The following is a 22,534-nucleotide window of genomic DNA, read 5'->3' on the forward strand; positions in this document are numbered from 1 at the left end:
TCTTGGAAGGATGCTTTCAAATTCATTCGATGTAGAAGATGTTGTTTTCTTCTTTGTTACTTTCAGTCAGTTCTATCTTTTGTTCCGGAGGCATTATGATGTTGCACACTGATCCATCATCCCATTTTTGTCAAAGATCATGTTCTTTCCTTTGCTTATCCATTTAACCGGAGTGTCGTGCTTTCATTCGAGCTCTCTCATCTTACGAAGTTTTGCCTCCCTTCTCAATCGGAGTGCTGTCTGAAATCTTTCTTACCCCTCGTGCCATTCTTTCAATAGTTCTTGAGGCAGTGTGTTGTTGATCTCATCAAGTATCCTCTAATCTTTTCTAGTTCATGTTCAATTCCTTCCATTTACAGTCAGAGTGTTGTCCAAATTATATCATTCTTATTCCTTCTCTATCTTGTTTTAACCGTAGTGTTGTGTCTATCATTCCTCTTCTAACCGGAGTTTCATCCAAGTGCTTTCTTTTTGCCAAGTTCATATTCTTTGCCTTCCATTTCCAACCGAAGTGATGTCGTAATTGATCCTTATCGTTCCTTGTACATCTCGTTTCATCCGGAGTGCTTGCATGTACTTCCTGTCCATTGCAACCCTTTTTCTTATGTCTTTCAACCTACAAGGTTCGAGTAATGTTCCTTGTTCCTCTTTTCTGACGGAGTGTTTTTTTAACTTTGATCATCTTCCTTGTATTCTTTCTTTCAATTTGTTCAATCTCTCAAGGTTCCTGGTTTCACTCTTTTGCCAAGAAGCAACTTAGTTCTACCTCTTCTCTTCCTCTTCCATTTCTCCCCGGTGCCATCCTAGATCTCAGGACGAGATCCTCTCTTAGTGGTGGAGTGTTGTGACACCCCAAGACCGGAGCTTCAGATGCCTTCCATGGGTTCCGAGATTTGTTGTGTGATTTGTTTTTGTTTGTTGCATTCATCTTTGCATCAGGTGCTTTGCATCATGTCATCATGCCATCATGCCATTTCATTTTTTAAAACTCAACGAAATAAATCGTATGGATCTTCGGTCCATTTAAATTGAGGGATATTTACAATGGTGTGTTCTCTTTAGAACATACACTCCCAATATTATTAGGGAGCTATAGTAAATATTCCATTTATTTGGAATTCACCATAACACACTTGCAAATTATCCCAATGCCTTTGTTCTCTTAATTCTTGGTCTCCAACCTTGCCATATATTCTTTCATCATATTCTGAAGCTCCACCAAAAATCTGAACATTTTTGGATCTTCCTTTAACCAAGTCCTAGTTCAAACCCATTTGAATTAAATCCAAATGAGTTTGAATTTACATCTTCAATCTTGGCCATTTCTATTTTTCTCAGAACAAGCACATTTTTGCGAGTCCAGGAAAATAATCCGCGTGCCCAAATCCTACCTCTAATCCTTTATTTTCTGTCCTTTATTTCTTTGCGGTTTTCTGATTTCTAAATAGGTTTTTTTAAGACTTAAGGGAGAAGAGAGTATCAGGCCGACCCATTTGTATCTAGGCCATCCCTAGGCCCAGCCACGCCCCGACCTAACCCTACCCTCCTCTCGGTCTCACCTTTTCCCTCCTGCTGCGCCGCCATCTCCCCTCGAACCCCTTCTCTCGATCTCTCCCTCCCGATCCCTCTACTAGCGACCTCCACCACCTTGCCTCGTCTCCCTCCTCCCATCCATCGATCACCCTCCACCTTTCTCGAGGATCTCCTTGTTCCTCCGTGCCCGCAAGACCTCGCTGCTGCCTCCCTGCCTCCGGCGACGGCCGCGGCCCATCGCGCCATCTTCTGCGTCGTCGCCTCGCCACCACGCCCGTGCCACAGCTTCTCTACCTTTCTTGGGGCTCCAAGTTCACCAGCCATCGGAGCCGCTGCCGGCTGCCGCCCCGCCACAACGCGGTTCCCCTTGCCGCACCTCCCCTGCTTCACGCCAAGGCTGACGCCGGCCACTTCGTCCTTCGCCGCCCCATGGAGGCCTAAGCCATCGACCTCGCCACGCCTCCACCTCCGCCCCGCGCCGCAGCCATGCTCTGGTTCATGAGGAGCATGATCCCGAGCGCGTTCTTCCCATCCATGCCGCCGTCTTGTCCATGCTGCAGCCCCGCGTTGACTTCCCCTGCTCACAGCAGCTCGTCATCTCCAGCACTGCCCCTGCCCGAGTCAAGTGCCACCAAGTCCCGATGAATGCGCCAAGTCCTCAGCGAGACCTGTTTTTCGTCAAGTTCGGCTACGCGGCTATGACCTCAGATTTGGACCGCAAGTGGCAAGTACCCCACCGGCAAGACCACACGGATGCTCGAACGACTACATACCGAAACACCAAGTCCCTCTTCGAACGTGTACGACTATCGTCGACTTCGGATCCGTCAAGTCCAACAACGACTGTGTACAACTATCCGCGACCCCGAACAACTACGAAACGTGTGTCACTACTTCCGCGACGACCGTGTACCACTACCGTCGCAAGAACGCCTACTTCCTTTACCGAACTCGAACCACTCCGTAAATGCACCTTTGGAAGGTATAACTGCTGGAACGATGCCCGTGGACCATATACATGTGTGTTGTATGAGATGCCCGTGTTTGCACCGTGCCCGACTTGTTCGTCGCACATCGTCACTTGTTTCCTTGCCACCGTCATGTGGGACACCCGGTATCCAGGATCACTCCCCGCTGCTCTTGCACGTTTCCATCACCCAACTTGTTCCTTGGACCGAGTTATCGGAACCGGGATGTTGCCGTGGCGCCATGTCCATTTTCACCGTCGCGGCTCCATTTCCAATTTTCACCACCGTGGTACCATTTTCCTTTCGCCATGGCGAAAAATGCCTCATATCTTATTATACTAACATTTTCATAAAATTGCTTAAAACTTGCAAATGTCATCCGCATCATGATAACAACTTCAAGAATGTTTAAATTGTTGTTTGCTTCAAATTGCTAAATGCATATGGGGATTTACCGGAATTGTTGTTTGATGTTTCCGGCCTCATTTAAAATGCCTAACTGTGTTTTTTACTCATGCTTCACCCTCTTGCCATGTTTAAACAACATTTAATATTGTTGAGTACCTAACAGGAGAGAACTAAATAAATGTATGTGGTGTTTCGTCAATATGCAACTCATTGCATATTGGGCTCCACTAAATTTGTAGTATTGTTTGTGCATATTTCCATGCCATGCCTCATTAAACCGGACATGCGTCCTCCTTGGTTGTGCATCATGCCATGTTCATGTGATGGTTGTTTACCTTGTTGTTTGCTCCTTTCCGGTGTTGCTTCTTCTTGTTAGTTCCGGTAACATCGCGTTTGTGAGGATCCTTTCGACTACGTCTGTTTGTCTTCTTCATGGACTCGTTCTTCTTCCTTGCGGGATCTCAAGCAAGATGACCATACCATCAAAATCACTTATATCTTTGCTTGCTAGTTGTTCGCTCTATCGCTATGTCGCGCTACCTACCACTTGTTATATCATGCCTCCCATGTTGCCATGTCAAGCCTCTAACCCACCTTCCTAGCAAACCGTTGTTTGGCTATGTTACCGCTTTTGCTCAGCCCCTCTTATAGAGTTGCTAGTTGCAGGTGAAGATGAAGTTGGTTCCATGTTGGAACATGGATATGTTGGTGTAACGCCCTCAATGCGGCTATATCTCCCACGTGTCGAAGCACGACTTAGAGGCATAACCGCATTGAAAGCAATGTCGCAAGTAAGGCAATCATCACAACATCCCATGTAATATAGATAATAAAAGGGGAAGGTACATAGTTAGCTTACACTCGCCATGTCAAACAAAGTACATAAATAATATTACATCATCCAATCACTCATGGTCCGACTACGGTGCCAAAATAAAAGATCAACCCAACATGCCACACGGTCCCGATCGCCCCAACTGGGCACCACTACTGATCATCAGGGAAAGACACATAGTAACGGCGTGAGTCCTCGTCGAACTCCCACTTGAGCTTAAGCGCGTCATCTGGAACGGAGTCATCAGGCCCTGCATCTGGTTTGGAAGTAATCTGTGAGCCACAGGGACTCAGCAATCTCGCACCCTCGCGATTAAGACTATTTAAGCTTATAGGTAAGGCAAGGTAATATGTGGAGCTGCAGCAAGCGACTAGCATATATGGTGGCTAACATGTTCGCAAAAGAGAGCGAGAAGAGAAGGCAAAGCGCGAACGAATAACTAGAGAACAACCTGCGGCAAGCATTACTCCAACACCGTGTTCACTTCCCGGACTCCGCCGAGAAGAGACCATCATGGTAACGCACACAGTTAATTCATTTCAATTAAGTTAAGGTTCGAGTTATCTACAACCGGACATTAACAAATTCCCATCTGCCCATAACCGTGGGCACGGCTTTCGAAAGTTCAAATCCCTGCAGGGGAGTCCCAACTTAGCCCATGACAAGCTCTCACGGTCAACAAAGGATATACCTTCTCCCGAGACATTCCGATCAGACTCGGTATCCCGGTTCTACAAGACATTTCGACAAGTTAAAACAAATCCAGCAACACCACCCAGATGTGCCGACAAATCCTGATAGGAGCTGCACATATCTCGTTCTCAGGGCACACCGGATGAGCAAGACGTCAGGTAGGCCAGCCCAGAGTTGCCCCTGGTAGCCCCGGACATCGCTCGGTTGGACCAACACTTAGAGAAGCACTGGCCCGGGGGGGTTAAAATAAAAATGACCCTTGAGTCCGCGAAACCCAAGGGAAAAAGGCTAGGTGGCAAATGGTAAAAACCAATGTTGGGCATTGCTGGAGGAGTTTTATTCAAGGCGAACTGTCAAGGGGTTCCCATTATCACCTAACCGCGTAAGGAACGCAAAATCCGGGAACATAACACCGATATGACGGAAACTAGGGCGGCAAGAGTGGAACAAAACACCAGGCATAAGGCCGAGCCTTCCACCCTTTACCAAGTATATAGATGCATTAATTAAATAAGATATATTGTGATATCCCAACAAGTAAACATGTTCCACACAAGGAACAACATCTCCATGTTCCAACAAGGAACAAACTTCAATCTTCACCTGCAACTAACAACGCTATAAGAGGGGCTGAGCAAAGCGGTAACATAGCCAAACAACGGTTTGCTAGGACAAGGTGGGTTAGAGGCTTGGTTCAACAATATGGGTGGCATGATAAGCAAGTGGTAGGTATCGCAGCATAGGCATAGCAAAAGAGCGAGCATCTAGCAAGCAAAGATAGAAGTGATTTCGAGGGTATGGTCATCTTGCCTGAAATCCCGCAAGGAAGAAGAACGAATCCATGAAGAAGACAAAGGGACGTAGTCGAACGGATCCTCACAAACACGACGTTATCGGAACCAACCCGAAGAAGCAACACCAGAAAGAAGCAAACAACATAGTAAACAACCATCACATAATCATGGCATGATGCCCAACCAAGTATGATGCATGTCCGGTTTAAATATGCATGGCATGGCAAGGTGCACAAACAACACTACAAGTTAAGTGGAGCTCAATATGCAACGGGTTGCATATTGACGAAACACCACATCAATTATTTAGTTCTCTCTCGTTTATGTACCCAACAAGATTAAATGTTGTTAGCATGGCAAGAGGTGAAACATGATGAAACTATCTAATCTAGGCAAGTTTAAATGAGGCCGGAACAACAAAACAACAAGTCCGGAAACTCCTCATATGCCTATATTAGGTTTGGTACTATTCTGCCCTAAACATAATTTTAGAGTTAATAAACATGCAAAACAAGTACACCATGTTAAACTAGGCATTTTTCTACCCCATTTACATATAAAGTTTATTAAATTCCGAGTTACGGTTATTTAGTTATGAATTAAACCATTTTAGTAAGTTATTTAAGCAAATTTAAACAAACAACATTTTAAACATATTAAACATGGATGAAAGTGGCATATTATTAAACTAGATGAAATTCTAAGCATCTTTCATATTTAAAGTTTTTACATATGATGCACGGATTGAGAGTTATTATATGCATGAAGTATAGGGTCCAATCTGTAAATATGCAGTGCACTGGTAATTAGGAAATTCGCAGGTCAGGAAAAAAATGCTATCGGGCCAAAACTAGGTGAGCGCAGGATAATATTCAGCGCCCATGGCGTCACATAGGCAAACAGGGATGGGCTGGCTTGTGCTCACCTCGCGGGCCTTGGGCCAGCGGATTTGGTGGGCTAATGCTGCAGCAGGGCACGGGCGATTGGGCCTTGGTGCTTGTGGGTGGAGGCTGCCCAGGGGGTGCGGTCGAGCAGGCCAGCTCCACAGTCGCTGGGCCAGGAAGCGAGATGCGGCCAGGAGGGCGCTGGAGGCGGCCCACGCGGCAGGACGCGGTCAACGGCGAGGAGGGAAGACCGGTTCGGGGGGACGCGTTCAACGGTGTGGGGCGGCGGCTGCTTGCTGTTCGATGCCGTCCCGGAGGGCGAAGATGCGGCGCGTCGGAATGACGTGGCAGTGTCCGATCTGGGTGCGGGGAGCCTGGATCCACCCATTCCTGGCACGAAACGACAGCGACGGAGCTAGCTGGAGCAGCCATGGAGGTCTCCTGTGAGCAAAAATAGAGAGAGTGAGAGGAAGATGTGAGATACGAGTGGGAGAGCCACGAGGAAGAAAGGTTAGAGGCGAGGGGGAATCCGGTCTGGCGGCAGTTGCTTCTGTACCATCTAAGGCCACCGGCGGGTGATGGAGCTTGGGGTCGAGGCGCTCGGGATCTCAGCGGCCAGATCGAGCGGGGGCGAGGGAGCTGCGGCCGGGTGGCAGGGACGAACGCAGGGGCGTTGGGGAGCCTCCTAGGCCGTCGGATCTGTGATCTAGCGGTCCAAAACGAGTGGGTGGTGGTTTCGTTGGTTGGTGGAGTGGATCCGAAAACAAGGAACGAAGGTGATTGGCTCGGCGGGGAACACGAGGAGTAGACAGTGGGCTAGCGGCGGCGGAGGCATGGGACAAGGGGGGATTTTTAGGGTTTGATCTGATATATATATAACAAGTGGATTTTTGGATAGGGGCATTTGGTCCCTCTGACCTTATTCAGACGGTCGCGAAAAAAATAGCTAGGGATACCAAATAAGAAAACGGTGACGTTTTGTAGATGTTTCGGGATGATCCGGACACCACGGTGACGACTGCTCGGGTCGGGTCCGGGACAATTTTTGGACGCGCGCGCGAGGAGGGCCGCGGGCTGACGAGAAAGGTTAGGTAGGGCCTGACAGTGAGAGGTAGTGGGTTGTGCAGAAGGCCTCAGGCTGAGAGAAGAGAAAAGAGAGAGACCCGGCGACTGTTTCCGGAGACCGAAAACGTCCGACGATTTGACCGACTATATTGTCGCTATAGTTAACGGTTGGGGCATCAAACGAGCTCCGAATGCGATGAAACTTGACAGGAGGTCTATCTACACTATAATAAGACCACACGTCAACTCTCATCCCATTCCGAGAACATTTTCCGGCCACTTATAAAATACTATTTCGGACATGCCGTGGGCGTGTGCAAGTGTGGTTGGGCTCAGAACGGACAACGGAGAGAACTGGGGAACCCGGACGGATGCAAGTTTTGAAAACATGATGATGCAATGCGGATGATGAAATGACAAGATGCAACACGCAAGCGAATGACATGGCAACAACAGCGAATAACTGAAAGACACCTGGCACATCGGTCTCGGGGCATTATAGTTGGGATATCACAACATCTCTTATTTTAATTAATGCATCTATATACTTGGTAAAGGGTGGAAGGCTCGGCCTTATGCCTGGCGTTTTGTTCCACTCTTGTCGCCCTAGTTTCTGTCATACCGGTGTTATGTTCCTTGATTTCGTGTTCCTTACGCGGTTGGGTGTTATGGGAACCCCTTGACAATTCGCTTTGAATAAAACTCCTACAGAAAGGCCCAACCTTGGTTTTACATTTTCCTAAAAACCTAAGCCTTTTTCCCTTGGGTTTCTGGAGCCCGAGGGTCATCTTTATTTTAACCCCCCTCCCCCCCGGGGGGGCCAGTGCTCCTCTGAGTGTTGGTTCAAAGCAAAGCCACTTGCAGCGCCACCTCGGGGAAACTTGAGGGTTGGTTTTAGTAGTACGTAGTGTTCATCCGGTGTGCCCTGAGAACGAGATATGTGTAGCTCCTATCGGGATTTTTCGGCACATCCGGGCGGTCTTGCTGGTCTTGTTTTACCATTGTCGAAATGTCTTGTAACCGGGATTCCGAGTATGATCGGGTCTTCCTGGGAGAAGGAATATCCTTCGTTGATCGTGAGAGCTTGTGATGGGCTAAGTTGGGACACCCCTGCAGGGTATAAACTTTCGAAAGTCGTGCCCGCGGTTATGTGGCAGATGGGAATTTGTTAATGTCTGGTTGTAGAGAACTTGACACTTAACTTAATTAAAATGCATCAACTGCGTGTGTAGCCATGAGGGTCTCTTTTCGGCGGAGTCCGAGAAGTGAACATGGTTCTTGCGTAATGCTTGAACGTAAGAAGTTTCAGGATCACTTCTAGCTTCTCGACCGTTGTGTTGCTTCTCTTCTCGCTCTTATTTGCGTATGTTAGCCACCATTTCTGCTTAGTGCTTACTGCAGCTCCACCTCATTACCCTATCCTACCCATAAGCTTAAATAGTCTTGATCTTGTGGGTGTGAGATTGCTAAGTCCTCGTGACTCACCAATACTTCCAAATAGTTGCAGGTGCCGATGATACTAGTGCAGGTGGCGCAACCGAGCTGAAGTGGGAGCTCGATGAAGATCTTGGTCGTTGTTATGTTTCTTTTCTGGATGATCAGTAGTTGTCGTGGTGGGTGCATGGCAGATGCCAAGGGATGGCTAAAGAGAGGAGGAGGCTCGAGGGTTCTGGTGGACTCCAGAGGCGGGGTTGTCATGAGCGGCCGTGGGACGCCGGACATACCCAGGTTCGGGGCTCTCCGGAGAGATAATACCCCTAGTCCTGCCGAGCGTAGTTGGATGATCGATAGTACAATGTTGCTCCTGGAGCTGTATGGGGGAGGAAGGAAGCTGGACAAGGCTTGGGCTGCTCCTTCTCTCTGGTGTTGCTGTTTTGTGGCTAGTCCTATGCTTACTTGCTTTTCTCTCGTATGTGTTTTCTGCTTGCCCTCTCGTCGCCCCCCCCCCCCGTATGATCGTGGGCTCCCGGGGGGTTTTATAGTCCAACCCCCCGGGGGTACAATGGTAATGTTACAAGTCGGTGGGTCCGTATTGGCGGTGTCCGGGGACCCGGGCCGGGTCCCGCTAAGGGCTTGTGGTTCGCCGGGTTCCCCTAGGTGTGGGCCCCGCATGCCTAGGGGGGTTGTGCGCCATCTTGTTGATCGTCAGGGTGTGGCCGAGTTGAGTCGCGTACAGTGCTCTCCGTCAGGTTGCCGCTTGCTGTCGTTAGCGGTGAGGGCGGGGGCATGTAGCCACGCTGGCCCTGGTCAACGGGTAGGTGAGGGGCACTGTTGCCACGTTCCTGGTGACTAGAGGCATGGGCGGGGCACTGTTGCCTCGGTCATCATTGATTGAAGTCTCGTCCCCATCATACGGCCTGGATGGGACGGGAGTTGACCCGTGGCTGGATTGGGTAGCATACCACCGGTGGCGTTGGCTTGTCGAGGAGGCTTTGGTTGTGCCGGGTTTGGCTGTCTTGCGCTAGTTGTTGGGGCCGAGTCGACGTGTCTTGCCGGGTCAGCTAGTCTGGCCGGCTTGAGGGGCTTGGGCGGGTCGATCGACCCGGCCAAGCGTGTGCCGGTATTGAGGGGCGGTGCCAACCCCGTTGTTTTTTGAAGAGGATCCGGGTTCCGTTGCCTGCCCGGGGTCCATCCCCCCAACAGTAGTCCCCGAAGCTGTGAAGGTCCGCCATCTTTGGATGAGTGGGCCTTCGCAGTTTCCCCCTTAAGCAAGGTGGATTATGCGAGCGCCGGGTCCGGCAACACCCACTGTGTGCGGGTTTCTCGGAAACCGGATCGTGGCATCTCGGCCGTGGCGGGGACCGAGAAGTCCGCCGAACCTTGAGGCCACCCCGGCAGCTGGGCCGGAGACGGCGACGCAGGGCATCCCGGCTTCCGGGTCATTGTCGGTGCTGGGAGGGGCGTCGGAGGAGGTGCTGGCCGCGTCGCGAGCGGCTAGCGGGGAGTACGCCTTGGTGCCCCGGCAGGGAGGGAGCCGAGCTGCCGTGCCGCAGCCAGCGCGGAGCGGGGGCGCCATTGTCTTTGGGCCTCAGACCCAGGAGGAGGCGGCACTGGACGCCATCAGCCGCCGCATGCGAGGCCGGACGGAACGGCTCGAGGCCTTCGCCCAGGCCGAGGTGGAGCGGACGCGCGACCTGGAGCGCGTCGTTCTGGTAAGTCTTCTTGTAATTTCTTCTTTGTGGGGGCGCGCCAGCGCACCCACTGGGTGTAGCCCCCAAGGTTCGGGCCAACTACGTAGTAGTTGGGTCGAATCTTTAGAGTGTTGGCCTTGTTCTGATTTCTGCTTTCTTCAACATCTCGACGCCTTCCGGGACGCCGCCTACAATTGTCTCCTGGGAAAGCACCGGGAGCTCATGGAGCAGCTTGTCACTAAGGAGGAGGAGCTCCGCGTCACCGCATGTATTCTTGTGCTCTTTTCTAGTGGGGGCGCGCTAGCGCACCCACTGGGTGTAGCCCCCGAGGTTCAGGCCAACTGTGTAACAGTTGGGCCAAATCTTAAGTCTTGCTTTTTTCTTCTGCTGAGTCCTTTTTCGCAGCCGAGGTGCTGTCCTGGCGGACTCGTATGCTCCAGGCCGGTCATCACTACGACCGGCTCGTTGCCGACACCGACGTCTTGGCGTCGAGGCGGCGCAGGCGAGGGCAGAGGCGGCCGCGGCTCGGCGGTCTCTCGACGAGGCCAACCGGCTGCATGAGCAGCTGGCGGGTCACAAGAGCCGCCTCGAGGCCGAGATGGAGCTCCTTAAGGCGGAAGCCGCCAAGGTGGCAGAGGCGCAGCAGGCCCTGGTGGAGGCGGACCAGCAGCGCGGCCAGCTGGCCGACGATAAGGGTCGGCTCCAGGCCGAGGTGGATCGCCTGCGAGGGCAAGTCACCATAGCTGAGGGGGCCCATCAGGACGAGGCCCGTCGCCGCGAGGCGGCCGAGAAGGCGGCCAAAGACAAGGACGCCGAGCTGAAGGTGGCCCTTGCCAAGGTGGCCGAGCTGGAGAAGGCGCTCGAGGAGCGCGACCGCGCCATCGAACAGGGAGCGGCGTGGTACGTTGCTTGAGGCGCAGCACCTGGAAGAGTCCTTCTCCAGTAAGTGCTTTTTCTTGTCGTTTCCCGGGTCGGGATCCGGCCTTTCTTCCTTGTTGTTCTTCTTGTAACTCGCTTCTTCCTTTATGGTAGGGGCCTTCCCGGAGATGCATCGGCTGGCGGAGGAAGCCGTCCGCTATCAGCGCGACCCGACCGGCGTCCTTGGATCCGGGATGGATCCGCGGGTGGCCTGGACCTTCCCGGAGATCATCGCCGCCGCTGAGGCCCGCCAACAGGTCCTCGGAACGCAGTTGGGGAGGATGTCCCAGGCCGGCACCGCAATGATGGCGGCCCTATGGTCGGACTCCGTCCAACCGAGCAGCTTCTCGCGCCTGGCGCGTTGGTTGGAGATGGGGCCGGACCGGCTTGGCGAGTGGCGCGTCTCTGTCGCTCGTGCCGGTGCTGAGATGGCGCTCCGGTTCGCGTTGTCCTGGCATCCGGACCTGCAGCTGGACACGTTGATGGGCCAGCGGGCCGGTTCGGAGCAGCTGTTGCAGGAGCAAGCCGGCCGGATCGCCTCCCGGGCCAGCTACATCGCCGAGTTCGCCTTCCACGACAAGTTCCATCCGGAGCCGACGGAAGATGGCAGGGCTCTAAACGACGACGACTATGGCTTGCTCCTCCACGATCCGGAGGGGAGCTCGGAGGAGACGGGAGTCTACCGCGACGCGGGTGCTGAGGAGGACACCAGCGCCTCGCTGGACCCGGAGGCTGCCAGGGGAGAGCCGTCGATGTCGCGACACGGCGCTGGAGATGCCTGAGACACTTTGTGTAAAATCGGTTAAATAGCAGGTCCACCCACCCACCAGGGGTTTTAGGGTGTAATGAACTCGGGCCATGGGCCTTTTCTTAAATATTTGTGTAGATGTCGGGGGAGCTTTTGCTTTTTGCCTTCCATTTTTGGACCTATTTCATGCGCTTTTCCTTTCTCAAACCTCCCCCCCTCCCACGAGTCAGACGGCCGAGGCTCCGGTCCATGACAAGGAGTTCAGTTCTTTGAGGAGTGCGCAGGACTTGGGTCCCTCGAAACGTTGAGCGCGAGCGAAACACCCACTGGGCCGGCTGGCGGCAATCTGGTGAAGCCGGTTGGCAAGCAGCCGCTCGTGCGGCTGTTCATTTGATGAATGGTGGGTCGGGTTGATCGACCCGGCAGCCTTTGACTTAGTGTATGAAGCATAAAGGAGCTTTGGCCCGTTGTGCTTGCCAGCCGACAGCCAAAGCTAGATCTGTGGCTTTAGGGCGAAGTGGGGGACCGCAGCATCCTAACTTTATCAGGAATCACCAAGTAAGGCGGCGGGGTGGCAACCGAGCCGGCTAGCCCCCGAGCCCCCGGGTCGAGCGAGTTGGACCGGTGGCCGGGTTCAGTGGTATAGTGATGCAAGAAAATAGGGACACAATAAATTGGTCGACAAAAGGCAGCCCCCGAGTCTCGTTGGGGGACCCCATAGTTTCATCCGTTTACAAAAGGTGACGATACATACGCTCGTGCGGCTGACTGTAAAACGGGCGAAGGAGTTCCATGTTCCACGGCCGGGTCATTTCTTCATCGGCGGTGTCCTTCTTGCGCTTCCTTGACTTGCGCGTGTCGATGAGGTAGTAGGAGTTGCGGTCGCGCAAGGCCCTACTCACGATGAATGGGCCCTCCCATGGAGGGGACAGCTTGTGCTGGCCTGCCTGCTCTTGGACGAGTCAGAGGACGAGGTCGCCCCTGCGGAACACGAGGGGCTTGGTCTTCTTGCTGTGGTAGTGCCTCAGGCATTGCTGGTAGATGGCCGAGCGACTGAGCGCCAGGAGGCGTGCTTCTTCGAGCAGGCTGACGCCATCTTCGCGGGCTTCTCTGGCTTCGGCTTCGATGTACATCGCGACGCGCGGCGAGTCGAACTCGACGTCGGTCAGGATGATGGCTTCGGCTCCGTAGACAAGGAAGAACGGGGTGAACATTGTCGACCGATTCGGCGTGGTGCGTAGACTCCAGAGAACGGATGGCAACTCGTCAAGCCAGCTGCCGGGTGAGCGAATGAGTGGCTCGACGAGTCGCGGCTTGACGCCGGACAGGATGAGTCCATTGGCCCGCTCGACCTACCCGTTGGACTGCGGATGCGCAACGGAGGCCAGGTCAAGGCGGATGCCGGAGATGGAGCAGTATTGCTCGAGCGCGCCCTTGGTGAAGTTGGCGCCGTTGTCGATGATGATGCTATTCGGCATGCCGTAGCGCACCGCTATGTCCTTGATGAACCAGACAGATGTTGGCCCGTCTAGTTTCTTGATTGGTCTTGCCTCGATCCACTTGGTGAATTTGTCCACTGCCACCAGGAAGTGCGTCATGCCGCCTCGAGCAGTTTTGAAGGGTCCCACCATATCGAGTCTCCAGACCGCGAAGGGCCAGGCGATTGGTATGGTGCAGAGTGTTGACGCCGGCTGGTGGCTGCGTTTGCTGAAGCGCTGGCATCCCTCACACTTGAGGACAAGCGACTCGGCATCTTGGAGGGCCGTGGGCCAGTAGAAACCGTGGCAGAACGCCTTGGCCACCAGGGATCGTGATGCGGCGTGGTGCCCGCACTCGCCCTGATGTGTGTCGAGGAGGATGTCGATGCCCCATTCCTGCTCGATGCAGCGCTGGAACACTCCGGTGGAGCTGCGCTTGACGAGCTCGTTGTTGATGATGTTGTAGGCGGACGCCCGGCGCTGCACTTGCCGAGCTTCAGTCTCGTCCATGGGGAGAACCCCGTTCTCCAAAAATTCTGATATTGGGAGGGCCCAAGATGGAGCCGTAACCATGGCGAAGACGGCCACCAGGGTGGGTTCCGAGTCGGCAGCCCCCGAGCCGGGTTGAGCAGCCCCCGGGTCGGGGATGGCGACGGCCGGGTCCGGGACGATGGTGGCCGGGTTGTGCTAAGAAGCCCCTGGGCCGGGTTCAGCAGTCCTCGGGCTGGGTTGAGGTGCGGTCGGGTCATCTGGAACGTGGATGGACTCGTAGTCCGGCGATGGCTTGACGGATGGCTTGCGCAGGTGCTCGAGGGAGACGCCGGACGGGATGGCTTGTCGTGACGAGGCGATCTTGGTGAGCGTGTCGGCTGCTTCGCTCTCCGTGCGCGGGACGTGGAGGAACTCGCAGCCCTCAAGGATTCGGACAGCCTCTGGACGATGCCGGCCTCCAAGCCGAGTCGCATCTTGGACCCGTCGAAGTGCATGCGCCAATGCGTCGAGTCGGGAGGCGGCGACAAGTACTGGGTCTCGGTCCAGTCGACGAGGAAGTCGGCTAGGGCTTGAGCCTTGATCGCGGTGCGGGGCTCGTAGAGGATGGTGTGGCCCGCTAGCTGGATCGCTCACTTGGCAACCCGGCCAGAGGCATCCCGGCACCCGATGATTTCTCCAATAGGCGCCGTGCTGACCACGGTGACAATGTTCTCTTGGAAATACTGCTTCAACTTCTTGGCGGTGATGTACATGCCGTAACACATCTTCTGGCAGTGCGGGTAGTTCTGCTTGGAGATGGAGGGCACCTCGCTCAGGTAGTAGATTGGGCATTGGACGGCTTGGATCTTGCCCTTCTCTGGTCGCTCGACCACCAGCACCGTGCTGACCGCCCGCAAGGTCACGGCTATGTAGAGCAACAACGACTCCTTGTCGGTCGGCGCGGCCAGGACTGGTGCGATGGAGAGCATGCGCTTGAGGTCTTGGAAGGCCTCGTCTGCCTTGCCGTTCCATTCGAATGGGCTCGTCTTCTTCATCAGCTGGTACAGGGGAAGCGCCCTCTCGCCCAGCTGGCTTAGAAACCGGCTGACCGAGGCCAAGCATCCGGTGAACTTCTGGACATCGCGCAGCCGAGCCGGCTTGCGCATGCGCTCGATGGCCTTGATCTTTTCCGGGTTCGCCTCAATGCCGCGTTCCGAGACGAGGAAGCCGAGTAGCTTTCCAGCCGGGACGCCGAAGACGCATTTTTCCGGGTTAAGCTTGACCTTGTATTCGCAAAGGTTGGCGAATGTTTCCTTCAAATCGTCGAGGAGCGTGAGGTGCTGCTTGGTCTTCACCATGATGTCGTCCACGTATACGTGGATATTGCGGCCGAGTTGCGGCAACAGGCGTTTCTGCATGCAGCGCTGGAAGCTGGCGCCGGCATTCTTCAAGCCGAACAACATGGTGACGTAGCAATACGCCCCAAAGGGCGTGATGAAGGACGTCTTCAGGGCGTTGGACGGGTCCAGCTTTATCTGGTGGTAGCCGGAGTAAGCATCCAGGAAGGACAGGAGCTCACACCCGGTGGTCGAGTCGATGACTTGGTCGATCTGCGGGAGGGCGAACGGATCCTTAGGACAGGCCTTGTTGAGGCTGGTGTAGTCGATACACAAGCGCCAGGTCTTGTTCTTCTTCAAGACGAGGACTGGATTGGCCAGCCACTCGGGGTGAAACACTTCCATTATGAAGGGGGCCGCCAAAAGCTTGGCGACCTCTTCACCAATGCTCTTCTCTTCTCTTCAGAAAATCGTCGTAAGGGTTGACGGACAGGCTTGGCGTCCTTACGGACGTGAAGTTTGTGCTCGGCGTACTTCCTTGGGATACCCAACATGTCCTTGGGGGTCCATGCGAAGATATCCCGATTCTCATGGAGGAAGTCGACGAGCTCGCCTTCCTATTTGCTATCGAGGCGGGCGCCTATGACAACGTACTTGCTGCAGCTGGGGTCTTCTGGGTTGAGCTTCACTTTCTTGGTCTCCATGGAGGGCTTGAAGGCGGCCTCGTCGGCCGGGTCCGGGGTCGGGATCGATGCGGCGGAGGCCTCGCCTGCTAGGGCGGCGATCCGGTCGAGCTGGCGCCGCTCCTCGGCCAACTTGGCACCGTCTCGGGCGCACTCCAAGGACTTGCGGTAATCGCTGGTGATGGTGATGAGGCCCTTGGGACCCGACATCTTCATCTTCAGGTACGCGTAGTGGGGAACCGCCATGAACTTGGCGAGCGCGGGCCGGCCCAGCAATGCGTGATACGCGCTGGACAGGTCCACCACCTAGAACCAGATCGGTTCAAGCCGGAAGTGGCTGCTTTCACCGAACAGGACATCTAGCCGGACCCGGCCAATGGGGGAGCAGGAGAGGCCGGGCACGATGCCGTGGAAGATCGTTCGGGTCGGTTCCGGGTCCTCGGCCTTGAGGCCGAGCTTGGTCATCGTGTCGTGGTAGAGGATGTTGATGCTGCTGCCGCCATCGATGAGGACTCGGGAGAACTTGCGTGTGGGCCGCGTGACGATGGTGGGGTTGAGGATGAGGGCGTAACCACCCGGACTCGGCATGACTGTCGGGTGCTCCTCCCTGGTCCAGGTGATTGGGCGATCCGACCAATGCATGAACTCTGGCTTGGCTGGGACGACGGTGTTCACCTCCTGCCGAAGGAGGCGCTCGCTGCGGTTGTCATCGCCGAGGCTGGTGAAGACGACGTAGGCCGCATTCTGGTCCAGGTAGGCATCGTCGTGCATCGCGCCGCCAGCTGGAGGCGGCGGTGGAGGCGGAGGCGGCTGTCCCGCGCCTGGAGCCGAAGGGGGCGGGACGTCGCCCCTCATGATGCGCTTGGTGATGGCGCACTGCCGAAGCGTGTGCGTTGAGGGTCTTGCGCCGCTGTGGTGGTTGCAGGGGGCGTAGAATCTGCTCGAAGCTCATGGCGGGTTGCCATGCCGTCTTGTCGGTTTGCCGGCGCTTCGCCTCCAGGTCTGTGGCGGGCTCGGTGGCCGCGACGAGCCGGATGTCGTGACGCGGCGCCGGCTGGTCGGCCTTGTGCTTGTTGTTCTGGTGATGCTGCTGTCGGCTGCGTTCGCCGGCCGGCTTGGGAGGGGGAACCAACTTCACCTTGCTGGCTTCATCCAGCGCCACCTGGATCTTCATGGCGGAGTCGGCGTTGGCGTACTTGTCCGCCGTCACCATGAGCGCGGTCATGGTGGCCGGCTCGGAGCGTAAGAGCTTTTGCTTGAGGAGGGTGCCGTCTCGGCACCCGCTGATGAAGTACTAGATCGCCTGGACTTCATGGACGCCCTCGTAACTGTTTCGGAGCTCGGTCCAGCGTGCGAGGTACTCGCGACCGGTCTCTGTAGGCCCTTGCACGCACATGGCGAGCTGGCTAGGGTGGACGGGTCCCTTGTAGGTCCCTGTGAAGTTGCGGACGAAGGCTTCCTCGAAGTCCACCCACGTGTTGATGCTGCCCATCGGCAGGCTGTTCAACCACGTGCGGGCCGACCCTTGGAGCATGAGCGGTGCGTAGCGCACTGCGAGACGATAATCGGCACCGGTGATGCCAATGGCCATGGTGTACTCGGTGAGCCAGTCTTCTGGCTTCACCGTCCCGTTGTACATTGCGGTGTCACGGGGGAGCATGAATCCTTTGGGGAAGGGCTCCTCCCGGATGCGCGGGCCGAAGCACGCCGGCCCGATAGCGCCGCTCTCCTCCACCTCCAGGGAGCGAGCGAGTTGATCGAGGCGGTGGCGAGCATCGGCGTCGTCGATGGCGCACGGGCTGAGTCGACTTGCGGCCAGGCCACGGGGGGCCGGGTCGGTTGGAGCCAGACGCCGGCCATGCTGGCCGGGTCCGCGCTGGATCTCTAGGACGGGCTCGTCACCCAATCCATCGGCGGCTGTAGCGGCCGGGTCGCGCCGAGTCCGGGCTTGGCGCCTCGCTGGGTGGCGAGGAAGCGGTATGCAGAAGTTCGCCGGGCCCGCCAAGGCGGGCGGAGCCGGATCCCGCCGGCTTGGCGAGCTGGTTAAGGCGGTCCTGGTGGGTGTTGGCGGCGTGGAGGAGTTCGTGCATCCGCCCGATGCGCTCTTTCAGCTCCTCACCCGCGAGCTGGTCCAGGCCGGCTGCGGCTGCCTGGGCAACGCGCATGTTCTTCGCTAGGGTCTCGTAGGCGGTTGGGACGGCGCCGAGGGCCCGTCCGATCGCTCCTCCCCGGGCACGCACATCGGCGACCTGGCTTGGCTCGGCCGTGGCAGGCGTGAATCCGTAGGCGGCATCACGCTCCAACTGAGCGGCGTCCAGGCGATGCTGAGTGGTGGCGAGCGTCTCGGACAGGTCCAGCATCTGCTGGCGCCTTTCCTCAAGCTGGGTTCGGGCCTCAGCGACGTTGGTGGCGTCGACGTCAGTGCCGATGGGGATGCGGAGGCTCTGCATCACGGCGCGCAACGGATCAGACGGCTCGATCTGTTCCGCTGCGGCCCTGGCTTTGGTAGCCTTCCTCGTCTTGCTCGACGAGGAGGAGGCGCCGTCGCCGGTGACGAATACCTCCACATGGACGTCCATTGCCCCGGTGGAAACGTCGCCGCCGAGGGAGAGGGGAGAGTTGGAGTAGATGAGCACCTCGCTGGGGTACTCGTCGGTCGCGAACGCATCGAGGCGAAGGAGGCGGCAAGCGCGCTGACGACATCGTCCGCCAGCGCGATGGACTCATCGGTGTAGGAGAAGGGCCCCGTCTGAAGCATGCTCCCGGCGAGCTCCTCGAGCCGCCCCATGATGGGTGCCAACTGTCGTGGTGGGCGCACGACGGATGCCAAGGGAGGCTAAAGAGAGGAGGAGGCACGAGGGCGCTAGTGGACTCCAGAGGCGGGGTTGACATGAGCGGGCGCGGGACGCCAGACATACCCAGGTTCGAGGCTCTCCGAACAGATAATACCCCTAGTCCCGCCGATTGTAGTTGGATGATCGATAGTACAATGTTGCTCCTGGAGCTATACGCGGGAGGAAGGAAGCTGGCCAAGGCTTGGGATGCTCCTTCTCTCCGGTGTTGCTGTTTTGTAGCTAGTCCTATGCTTACTTGCTTTTCTCTCGTATGTGTTTTCTACTTGCCCTCTCGCTCGCCCCCCGTATGATCGTGGGCTCCCAGGGGGTTTTATAGTCCAACCCCCCGGGGGTACAATGGTAATGTTACAAGTTGGTGGGTCCATATTGTCGGTGTCCAGGGACCCAGGCTGGGTCCCGCTGAGGGCTTGTGGTTCGCCGGGTTCCGCTAGGTGCGGGCCCCGCATGCCTAGGGGGACTGTGTGCCGTATTGTTGATCCTTAGGGCGTGGCCGAGTTGAGTCGCGTATAGTGCTCTCCGTCAGGTTGCCGCTTGCTGTCGTCGGCGGTCAGGGCGGGGGCACTGTAGCCATGCCGGCCCTGGTCAGCGGGTAGGTGAGGGGCACTGTTGCCACGTTCCTGCTGACCAGAGGCATGGGCGGGGCACTGTTGCCTCGGTCATCGTTGATTGAAGTCTCGTCCCCATCATACGGCCTGGATGGGATGGGAGTTGACCCGTGGCTGGATTGCGTAGCACACCACGGGTGGCGCTGGCTTGTCGAGGAGGCTTTGGTCGTGCCGGGTTCGACTGCCTTGCGCTAGTTGTTGGGGCCGAGTCGACGTGTCTTGCCAGGTCGGCTAGTCTGGCCGGCTTGCAGGGCTTGGCCGGGTCGAGCGACCCGGCCAAGCGCGTGCCGGTATTGAGGGGCGGTGCCAACCCCGTTGTTTTTTGAAGAGTACCCGGGTTCCGTTGCCTGCCCGGGGTCCATCCCCCCGACAGTAGTGGAGCCCAGTTGGGACAATCGGGGATCTAGCTTTTGGGGTTGTCTTCTTTTATTTTGGTTTCGTAGTCGGACCTTTGAGTGTATTTGGATGATGTATGATTTATTCATGTATTGTGTGAAGTGGCGATTGTAAGCCTACTCGTTATCCCTTTCTTATTCAGTACATGGGATTGTGTGAAGATTACCCCTCTTGCGACAAACCTACCATGCGGCTGTGCCTCTAAGTCGTGCCCCGACACGTGGGAGATATAGCCGCATTGTGGGTGTTACAAGTTGGTAATCAGAGTCATCCCCGACTTAGGAGCCCCCCTGCTTGATCGATCACTGACGTTGTTGAGTCTAGAACAAAATGTTTTGAGTATTAGGATTATATATATCGGAGAGTGGGATTCTTTTTACTCCTCAATCCCTTCGTCGCTCTGGTAGACCTCCTGACGAAGAAGTTTTGACTCTTCCCTCCTCAAATTTCATGAATTTTTTTAGGATCACGCGGGTATCTTGAAATCGTTCCGATGGTTTTGTGACGAGAACATTGTTCTTGGTGCCTCCTGACATTTAGGGGTTGTGGCAGTGTCCCAGGGAGTTGAGCTCTGAGGTGTTGTCGTCACTATTTTATCGTTGCAGTTCTGGAATCCCTGAGTTCGCGGACATCGAAAATCTCTTTTATGTAGTTGTTGGTGAGATAACCTCGACGCCACCTAGTACTGGGGCGGGAATTCGGGTGTATTGACATAACTCGTATAACGGATACTTTTCCAAGGTTGAGATAAATGATTTCCGAAGGTTTTTTGGTTATGTGTTGAAGGGTGGATACAGCTGGATGTAGGAATTGTTAGTTTGGGTGAGATATTATGATTCCCCTATATCCCCAACACCTGATTGCATAACCAGAAAGTTTTGGGAGTTTATAAGTGGGAATTCAAGTATCTCGTATGATATCTTTCTGACAGACACATGATACAATATGGGGTCTATTATATGTTTGTTTCCAGCTTATTCTGCAAGCCAAATCCTTTGTTTCGTTTTGAGTTGTGATATTTGAGTTGCTTCATGTCAAGTGTTGATTCCATACCTTTCCTAAGCGGTACTCTCATATTGCTATGTGAATACTAAACCTCATGATAATTGAGATTGTCATGTCAATCCTTTTCAACTAGCGTGTTTCTCTTCAAGTGGATTCGATCATTTCAACATTCGCAAGATCACCTCTCGGTTTTCCCAACATTGTTCGTTTCATCTGTCCCCATGTTGCCTTTGTTTTCCCGCCCTCCCACCCTTTTGCTTCAAGGACTCAAATTTCTTACTCAAGTATCCTTTTATTGATGGGAAGTCTCTCCATTCTTTTTCTTCAATATTCTTATCTGGTGATTCTCAGAAAGATTCTAACGGAGCTTCAAGTTCGTCATTCTTCATTCTTTTTCTTCTTCGGTGGATTCAAATTCAAGCTTTCGGTGTTGATTATATCTCTTTCCTTATTTCAAATGTTTTCTCGTTCCGGTGCACCAACTAATTATTCACCTCAAGCTATTCATTTTTTCTGGAATGCTAAAGATATCTCAGGAGATTCGTGTTTTCATTCTGATCGATTGTAGGTACAACGGGATATTTCGCCCGAACTGCGAGTGCCGTATTCTCCTCAGGGACTAGGCAAATCGATGACCATGCTCGCCTAAATCTAGGTAACACAATTTTAAAAGAGGATTGCAGGAAACTAATAACATAAACTATCTAAGACAGTTCTGGAAAACCATCGATAAGGAAAATGAAATCAAGCAAAGGTACATTCAGATTATACTCCTTTTTGGTATTATCGATTTACTTGAGAATGTAAGCACTGACACAAGCATACCAAAATGACCAAAGGGAAACGATAATACTAGAACACATATACGTATATATAACTAGTACGTACAAGACACAGGGAAGAAACAAGATTATGGACATAATACAATTGTTTCACATCGCATTCAAACGCACATATTCATATATCACAGGTACTTGAGAAACACAGTAACTACAAATTGAACCAACACGACTACACAACAAGTGCAGTACTCAAGTGACCAATTTAACTAATTAATTCATACAAGAACAGGGAGTCACATGCCCCAGAACAATTCACATATGACAGATTTAACACTACAAGCACAAATCTGAAACTGAACAAACAACTTAGTAGAACAATACAAAAATTCAGAGTACAGTAGCAAGAGAAGAGAGAGATTCAGAGATTAATTCCTGGTCAATCTTTAGGCTTGTAGCTGTAGATGGTGTAGGTGATGGAGAAGATCAGCAGGGGCGAGTTGAAGACAACCTGCATCAAGATTAACTGAGGGAGAGAACAACAGCGGGGTAAGAGAAAGAAACAACAGTTTTGGTTCAGAGAAGAGCAAAAGCATGTGGGAGAGAAGGAGCAGCAGTGGCTTGGATTAGAAAGGAAGGGCAGTAGCAAGGAGGGTTCAGATCGTAGCAGCAGCAAGAGGGTGCAAGGAGAAGGAGAAGCAGGGGGGTTGAGAGAAGAAGAACAGCAGCAGGTTCGTCGGGAAGAAGAAGAAGAAGACCAGCGAGGTGGATGGAGTGGCGCGGCGGCGGAGAATGATGGACGATGCTGCTGGCTGGCTGGGAGGATGGCGCTGGTGGAGATGGACGGAGATGGTGGTGACTTGCGGCGCTAATGGATGGGAGGCGCACCACCACGCCGGCCTGGCGGCGGCGATGGCCGGAGGTGGAGAAGGAGGCGGAGGAAGATGG

General features: G+C 54.4%; 1 long non-coding RNA gene across 1 annotated transcript; it reads right to left on the reverse strand.

Annotated features, from left to right (window-relative positions):
* Nucleotides 1–3,951: 3,951 nt before the first annotated feature.
* Nucleotides 3,952–6,939, reverse strand: LOC119289448. Its single transcript, XR_005141519.1, has 3 exons — nucleotides 6,672–6,939; nucleotides 6,157–6,556; nucleotides 3,952–4,000 (listed from the first exon to the last, which is right to left on the reverse strand). It is a non-coding gene; the product is annotated as an uncharacterized LOC119289448 (long non-coding RNA).
* Between the last annotated feature and the right edge of the window lie 15,595 nt (nucleotides 6,940–22,534).

The sequence above is a fragment of the Triticum dicoccoides genome, chromosome 1A, assembly GCF_002162155.2.
Source record: "Triticum dicoccoides isolate Atlit2015 ecotype Zavitan chromosome 1A, WEW_v2.0, whole genome shotgun sequence".
In the NCBI taxonomy this organism is placed as follows: Eukaryota; Viridiplantae; Streptophyta; class Magnoliopsida; order Poales; family Poaceae; genus Triticum; species Triticum dicoccoides.